Genomic DNA, 8,928 nt, shown 5'->3' with positions numbered 1-8,928 from the left:
ATGACATGCTATTGTAATTGTCAAAATGGTCCAGGAGCCAATTTGAAAAGCATTACAGTGGCAAAGACAGAACAATGTGAACATTTAATATTAATCATCACTGCAATGGGCTGAACATGGTGACTCACACCTGCAATTCCAGCCCTTTGGGAGGCCAAGGTGGGAGGATCACTTGAGGCCAAGAGTTTGAGACCAGCCTGAATGACACAGTAAGATCCCATCTCTAAAAAAGCTTTTAGCCAGGCGTGGTGGCTCAAGCCTGTAATCCCAGCACTTTGGGAGGCTGAGGCAGGCGGATCACAAGGTCAGGAGATCAAGACCATCCTGGCTAACACGGTGAAACCCTGTCTCTACTAAAAATACAAAAAAGTTAGCCGGGCGTGGTGGTGGGTGCCTGTAGTCCCAGGTACTCGGGAGGCTGAGGCAGGAGAATGGCGTGAACCCAGGAGGCGGAGCTTGCAGTGAGCCGAGATCACCACTGCACTCCAGCCTGGGCAGCAGACCAAGACTCCATCTCAAAAAAAAAAAAAAAAAAAAAGTTTTTAAATAACCTAGCTCCTCAGGAAGCCGAAGCAAGAGGATCGCTTGACTCCAGTCTGGGCAACACAGTGAGATCCTGTGTCAAAAAGTAATAATAATAACTGCAATGGATTAAAACACATTGTATGTGTTTAAATGCATTAGACCATTATGATTCTAAAATAAATACTCACTGGCTACCTTTGGAGAGTGTTAGGGAATTAAGTTAATATTCCAAAAACTGATGAATCAAAAGAAAGCATCAAGCAGGCCGGGCGCGGTGGCTCAAGCCTGTAATCCCAGCACTTTGGGAGGCCGAGACGGGCGGATCACGAGGTCAGGAGATCGAGACCATCCTGGCGAACACGGTGAAACCCCGTCTCTACTAAAAAAAATACAAAAAAACTAGCCAGGCGAGGTGGCGGGCGCCTGTAGTCCCAGCTACTCCGGAGGCTGAGGTAGGAGAATGGCGGGAACCCGGGAGGCGGAGCTTGCAGTGAGCTGAGATCCGGCCACAGCACTCCAGCCTGGGTGACAGAGCAAGACTCCGTCTCAAAAAAAAAAAAAAAAAAAAAAAGAAAGCATCAAGCAATACTTTGCCTCTCCTATACCAACTATACTTGAGGATAAGCAAATAGTTAGTGAGGAATAGTATATTTCTTTACAGAAGTATTCCAGTTTATAAATCAGGAAGGAATTACTGAATTGTATTATCATCAGTTTTGCAAACTCTGGTAAAATAATGAACGCAGAAAATGATCATTAATGGCTCCTAACATCACCAAAAGAGAGATAACCAGATATATGTCTCCTTCTGAAAGTAGATACCACCACTTATACAGAGAAGCTTGTGGATCACTCAGTTTCTAATAGATATGTAGGGGAACAAGCATCTCACTAAATGACAGTTTGAGGATGCAAAATCAAGAATGTGAAAATTCTACAGGACCAATGACCCAAGTTTTTCAACTAACAAATTGCAAAAAAAAAAAAAAAAAAAATGAGCGAGGAAGAAAGAGCCTATAAATTAAAAGAGAATTGAGAGACATATCAACCAATTGCAATAGACAAACTTTATTCTAATTTCGATTTGAACAATTGTTTAAAAAAAAGATTTCTAGCCTATCTGGGGAATTTGACCACCAATTAGCTGTTTGATGATATTAAGGAATTATTATTAATCTTACGACAATGGTAACGTGATTACGTTGTCTTAAGAGAGTCCTTACCTTTTAGATACATACTAAAATTATGAATAAAATGATTCAATGTCCTGGATTTGCTTCAAAATGATCCATCTGCAAGTAGTAGCAGGGAGTTAAATAAAACAGGATTTTCCATGAGATGAAAGTTGTTCAACAGGTGAAGAGAATATGGGTGTTCTTTACTGTTTTTTTTTTTTTCTCCTTTTTGTGTAAAGGTAATAAAAGTTTAAAATTCCAGAACAATCACAAATATCCAAATTATCCATCTTCGAATTAAAGGTATCTTATTTCTCTTAATTAAGGCTTGGAAGAAAACACCTGCTTTATAGCTAAATCAAGAAACACCTCATGTATTAATAGTTCCATGACCAACCATTAGAAAGGAGGGACAATATTATTTTAAAGGATCTTGGCAGAATTTCTTGTAAGAACAGAACTGTCTTTTGTCGAGCAAAAAACCTTGATGAGCCATTTGGATAGAACAATGGTGGTAGTCTAGAAGAAAACAGTAGAAGAATGAGAAGAATAAATGCCTTTTTATTACTTTAAAAAATGAGAATTGGGACATGCATAGAAAGCTGAGAAGTGAATGGCCTCAGAAGGAAGGAGAGATCTAAGAAAGTACAGACAGTGAGGGAACCCAGCACCCTGGAAGGCAGTCTTTTCCATAAAGAAATTTTCCCCTTGGCACGTGACCAACAGCAACCCAGATGGAGGGGGCAGAGAAGGAGCAAGTGATGCTGCCCAAACCCGGGACCTATTCCCTCCACTGGGAGGTCAGTGCAAGCCAAGTTCCTGGTGGGGTCACACTGAGAACATTTGACAGGTTGTACCTCTACGACATGATGAGTCCGGAGTGACACTGATGGCTCAGCATGGATCTGATCGGCACCAGGTTCTTGTCTGTACCAAGTTGGTGAAGCCCTTCCAAGCCCAGGTGGGCTCCCTGTACATCGTCCTCGGGGGGCTGCAGGACCAGCAGCACAGAGGCTCCGTGTTAAAGGCACTGGTGCTGAACTGTGTGGAGGGAATGGACCTGCCCTTGTGAGAACAAGCCAAGCGGGAGCAGAGGCAGGACCAGCGGAAGAGGGACGGCGGCCAGTAGGAAATGCAGCCCAGTAACACCCCCTACCTGCTTCTGAGGCCAAACCCTCCGAAGCCACGGGAGCGCCCCAGAGCAAAAGCGCTTGCCCAGTGACTGCCTTGTCTGGACCCTGAAAGCAGAGGGGCGGCTGGTTAATCCAGCCCCTTCCCCTAATATGGGTTTGCTCAGAAATGAAAACCCAGAAAACAGGCCCCAAATCTGACACTCCCTGCTCCCCCTCGCCACCCACCAGAGACTGCAGGTGGCTGAGCTCCAAGCTGCTGGGGCTGTGCCTTGTGTGGGGTCATGGAGGGTTTCAGAAGGCCCTGGTGAATAAAGCCCCAGAGGGCATGACCTTGAAAGAAATTTTCAGTACTAGCTATGGCTGTGAGACTATGTAAAACAGGGATGGCTAAAATCCAATTTTGAATTATTTGCCGTGCATAAGGTGCCATGACCCCCCCAACCCTCCATTATTGCCAACCTTCAGCAAAAGCAAGGCTCATGCAGCCATATGTGAGTGGTTCTTGGAAAAGAACCAAAGGCAGCTGCTGTTTATGTTGAGCTGATATGGGCAGAAGAAAGCGACAACTGCAAAAGAGGAAATGTGTGGTTAGCAGAAGCAGAAAACTGGAGCAACATATGACTGTGAGATATGGACACCCCTTAAGAATCCTCAGATATGGATGGAAAGCGTGGTGAGAAGCTTACAGGTAGAAGCTCGAGCCAGTTCATTTGACAATTAAAAAAATATAGAAACACATAATGAAGGATGATTCCCCAAGGCTGGAAGATTTGGAAATAACCAAGAAACGACCACTGGAGGACAGTTAGAGGACAATGCAGACCACCATGTTCTGTAATCCCATGCTATTAATTCTGAAAAAGACCCAAGAGATCACCCAGAACAGCAGTTTTAAATCTCATCCACAAAGCCCTGGGTTTCTCATACGTGACTCAAGGGCTTCCAAACAGCCCCTCGTTTGGGTCTGTCTTATTCCCTTCACACTGTCATAACAAAACCCCATAGATTGGGTGACTTATAAACAACAGACACTTATTTCTCATACCTCTGGAAGTTGGGAAGTCAAAGATCAAGGCATCAATAGATTTGCTGTTGGGTGAGGGCCCACTTTCTGGTTCATAGATGGCACCTTCTTGCTGTGTCTTGACATGGTAGAAGGGGATCTCTCCAAGGCCTCTTTTATAATAAGGCTCCAATCCCTTGCATGAGATGCTCTCACGACCTAATCACCTCCCAAAGGCCCCACCTCCTGCTACCACACTGGTAATTAGGTTTTAACACAGGAATTTTGGGCGGACACAAACATTCGGACCACATTGGGCACCTAATCCAATCCTCGCTTCATCCAGAAGAGTTGAATCTATATTACATCTTAAGATTCCACGTCAGATGTTATCTTAAAAAAAATTTTTGCTGCTACAAAGAAGAAAGAAGCAATGATATCATCTAATCTCCTCGCAATACAGAGAGGCAAAGTTGAAGAATGCTAAGTAAGTTGCAACAATCACAGCAGAGTTGATAATAAAAGCCTGTTCTGATTTTCAGTCTGCTCATTCCTCCTTCTCAGCTTTGAGACTGCCAAAGGTACCAACAGAAAACAGATGTACACTAACAGTTAGAATGGCTTCTGCAGTATTATGGGTTCTCATCAAACAGAAGTCACCATTGTCCAGATATCAGGAGTCTTCTCACTGCCATAACCAGGTAGTAGAAAAAGGCTTACAGGCCAGACGAAACTCCTGCCCTCTTTCTGCCTGCTGCAGATATCTATTCTAATACAGGTTCAAGGCTCTGAAGAAAGTTGGAGGCCGACAGAAAAGTCCCCAACATTTTCTTAACCTATCCTCCTGACAAGGGCTCCAAGGATGTCTTGTTTCCACTCCACGAGACAGTCTGAACTGCCTTCCCTTACATTCCCGCAATTTGTATCTAACAGAGTCAACCACCATCTCTCTACCAAATTGTATCTTCTAAGCCAAAAATTAAATTGTAGGAAAGTTCCGGGCATTATGGAAAGAAGACTGGATTGAGAACCAAAAGACCTGGGTCAATGAGACAGTTCTGCCAAATCGCTGTGTGACCAGAAGTAAGTTGATTAACTGTGGGTTTCAGTTTCTTCATCTGTAAAATGGTTACAATAACACTTACCTCATAGTGTTATTGTATGAGGAGCAAATGAAGTAAGTCACTTAAAACAACTACCCCAGGACATGGGAGTCATTCTGTAAACACTGGTTGATTTTTTTCACATTTTAGTTCAACCTCACAAAGAAGTACTACAGTACTTGCTTGGCAGTCTATCTTTGGTACTCAGCTAAAGCGAGGAGACTGGCAGCAGCCAAAAGGGCTGTGAAGAGGGATTTCTTGTTTGTGACTGAATTCTGGATGTGTTTCCTAAGATGCTGGTGTGTCCACACTAAAAGGCAAATATGTTTGCCAGTTTCCCTCCAGAACATACAATCTGAAGAAAAAGGCAGAGTTGTTATGTGGTCAGAGTTGACTGTCCGCCCAGACCACTCTTCCTCTGCTGGTCTCTTGTGGTCCAGGGAAAATGTTGGCATCCCAGAAAATATGTCATTCTGTTGGTTTAAGCCTGGAGAGTGAGTCAGCCATACAGTGAGTGCCTCATGAAGCAGGTGAATCCAACTACCTCTAAAGGAAATTAAGCTCTCTTCCTTCCCACAAGACATTTTAGAACAGTAGACCATCAATTTCACATGGCAGCAGCAAATCCATACTCTTATCTTCCCCTTTCACCAGGAACCATTATAGGGCTCTTCCTCAATTGCATATTCCCAATCAGGCCACTTACCTAATTCAAATAACAGATGCAATCCCTAGCAATGAAAAAACTGCCCCATCTTCCTTGTGATGCATGCCCAATTGTCCAGTTGCCTAGTTTGTAGCCATTCTATAACCTTACACATAGTCCTCTATCCTGTCCTCAGATGACAGCCATCCTTTCTCATCACAAATTCTACTCTGAATAAACCAAAGGTTTGATTTTCATATATTGGGTTTTTTTTTTTTTTAACTGTTTCATCCAATTTGCAACCATAAAAGCAAACTTAATGTACAAGCACAAGCTCAGGGAAAAAGAAATTTGCACATAAGTTGAAATACACTTATTATATCAATCAGCAACTGTCACAATAATGCTGAGTAATAAGCCAACCTAGAACTCAGTGACTATAGCATAAGGCTCTGTGATATGCTTTGGATCTGTGTCCCCATCCAGATCTCATGTTCAATTGTAATCCCCAGTGTTAGAGATGGGGCCTGGTATTAGGCAATTAGATCAGTTTCTAATAGTTTAGCATCATCCCCCTAGTGCTGTTCTCATGACAGAGTTCTCATAAAATCTGGTTGTTTAAAAGTGTATAGGCTGAGCGCAGCGGCTCACACCTGTAATCCCAGCACTTTGGGAGGCCGAGGCAGGTGAATCACAAGGTCAGGAGATCGAGACCATCCTGGCAAACACAGTGAAACCCCGTCTCTACTAAAAATACAAAAATTAGCTGGGTGTGGTGGCACACACCTGTAGTCCCAGCTACTTGGGAGGCTGAGGCAGGAGAATCGCTTGAACCCAGGAGACGGAGGTTGCAGTGAACTGAGATTGCACCACTGTACTCCAGTCTGGACAAAGAGCAACACTCAGTCTCAAAATAAATAAGTAAGTAAATAAATAAATAAATAAATAATTTTTAAAAGTATATAGCATCTCCTCCCTCTCTTTCTCCTGCCCTGGCCATGTGAAGATGTGCCTGCTTCCCTTTCACCTTCTGCCATGATTGTAAGTTTCCTGAGGACTCCCCAGCCATGCCTCCTGTATCGCCTATGGAACCATGACCCAGTAAAATCTCTTTTCTTTATAAGTTACCCAGTCTCGGGTATTTCTTTACAGTAGTATGAGAAAAGACTAATACACTCTTCCTTAGGCTGCAAGTCAGCTGGAATAACTCTATTCCACAAGTGGTCATTCTGGACCCTTTACTAGAGAGACGGTTGCTCGTATCAAGGGAAGAAGCTGAAGGCTTCCAGAGGTTCATGTGGACACATGCAAAGCATCTTAAGGCCTGGAATCAGAACTCACACACTGTCACTTCCTATGTATTCCATTAGCCGTAGCAAATCACAATGCCAACTCCACCTCAGTACAGTGGGGAAATACACTCCTCCCATGGAGGTAGTGGGGATAAAGAAAGTAAATATTTGCCAAACAATTATCTAATCTACGACACCTATGTACGCATCAGCTAGTTACTCCTTACACACTAAACATTTCCCTGCAACTCAATATTTATGTCTTTCTTGCCAGATATTGCCAGAGTTAGAAGTTACATAACACAATACATCTATGGATAGGGAAGCTGGATCTACAACAAAACCTTCATGACGTCTACCCATCATTGCCTACTCAGCATCAGGTAAGAGAAATGAGATAATAAACAGATATCAGAACATTAGGTAAGAGATAAGCCTTTCTTCTGCTTCTATGTAGCAGGCACTAGAAATAGATGCATTTATACTAGATGTGTAATTCAAACACACACACATACACAAACCACAGACATTTTTGCAAATTTGGCAGTGCCATGGGGAACCTCCAGCTTGTGGTTTGGCCTTTCATGTGGAGTTTCACTTGAGTATTTGCTTTGGAATTTGATAAACACAGCTATTCACAGGGCTATCATCACATGGTATATTTGCTACCGCAGAAACACAGAACGTCTTCTAAAGGAACAGCCCCTATTCATCCTGTAAGCTGAATTCCTGCCATTTCCCAAAGATCCCACAAAATGATTCCACAGGTTCCTACTTCATGGTAATTTGGAATAGGGGGTAATGCATTTGTTTTCCACAAATCCTCTTTTGCCTCTTTCCTCTGGCAGAATTACCTTCATCATGCTTTATTTTAAAACATAAAAAAAAAAAATCAAGAAGTAGGGAAAGTAGTTTCATTTTAACAATTGAAAAGTGGGAGTGGGCAGGGATGAAGTTCTGGCTAGGGTGGTTTTCCAGACCCTCCTATTTTCCTAACAAGGTCTAGGAAAAAGAATTAACAAGCTGGCACAACATTATCTTCAGAACTTCTTCACCTATAATTTAACTTTTTATTGTTATGATGAAGGACAAATCTTTTTATCCCTTCTATGTGTCCAGGATTTAAACTAAGAGAAATTTAGTGGGAGACCTAGTAGAAAATTAAACACCAATCTAAAAGTCCCAGAAGAAGGGACCACACAAAGTAGCAGAGAGTAGCCACCTCTGTAATTAGGCAAATGTGGGTTTGAATCCAGACTCGGCTCCTTCCTCTGTCATCAGGCAAAACTGCTTAATGAAACACTGCTTAAGTTACTTATTGCTGCATAACAAACCACCTCAAAACTCAGTAATTTAAAACAACCATCTTACCATAGTCATGGTTTTGCAGAGTCTAGAATTAGGGCAGTGCACAGCAGGGACAGATTATCTCTGCTCTACAATGTCTGTGGCCTCAAATAGAGTAGTACTGAGAACTGAAAATGACTAGGATGGCTCAACTCTGTTCATATGCTTGGGACCCACATTTTAACTGACAGTCACAGTTTTGTGAGGGGATTGGGGGCAGGTTTTTTCCCCAGTTTCTAATGAAGCTAGAATGTGTCCAGGATGACTTCTAGGCTAAGATGACCGATGAGCTAGTGCTGGCTGGGTATAGATCTCCGTCTGTCTCTGTCTTCCTCTGCCCCCTCCCCAGGTAGCCTCTCCACATGGCTAGCCTGGGCTTCCTCAAAGCATAACAGTCTCAGGGTACTTGAAATTCTCACATGGCAGCTAGAACTAAAGCAAAAGCTTCCAGGCTTCTTAAAAACTAGATCTAGAACATGCGATGTCCCTTCTGCCACATGCTGTTGGTCAAGTCAGCCACAAGGGCCAACTCAGAGTCAAAGGAGGGGAGAAAACACCCATTCTTAACGGAAAAGTGGCAAAGAATTTGCAGCCATTTTAATCCACCCCAGACTCAGTTTCCTCATTTGTGGGAAAAAAGACCACAAAAAACCTATTTTATATGACTGTTTTGAGGAGTAAAGGTATGTAACATATCTGACATT

At 42.9% G+C, this 8,928-nt stretch overlaps 1 pseudogene; it reads left to right on the top strand.

Moving 5' to 3' along the window:
• Positions 1-2,025: 2,025 nt before the first annotated feature.
• Positions 2,026-3,912, top strand: LOC110741455 (annotated as a pseudogene).
• The last annotated feature ends 5,016 nt before the right edge of the window (positions 3,913-8,928 follow it).

This window comes from Papio anubis, chromosome 13 (genome assembly GCF_008728515.1).
Source record: "Papio anubis isolate 15944 chromosome 13, Panubis1.0, whole genome shotgun sequence".
Taxonomy (NCBI): Eukaryota; Metazoa; Chordata; class Mammalia; order Primates; family Cercopithecidae; genus Papio; species Papio anubis.
The sequence above is the reverse complement of the archived record's forward strand: the minus strand, read 5'-3'. Positions and strand labels throughout refer to the sequence as shown.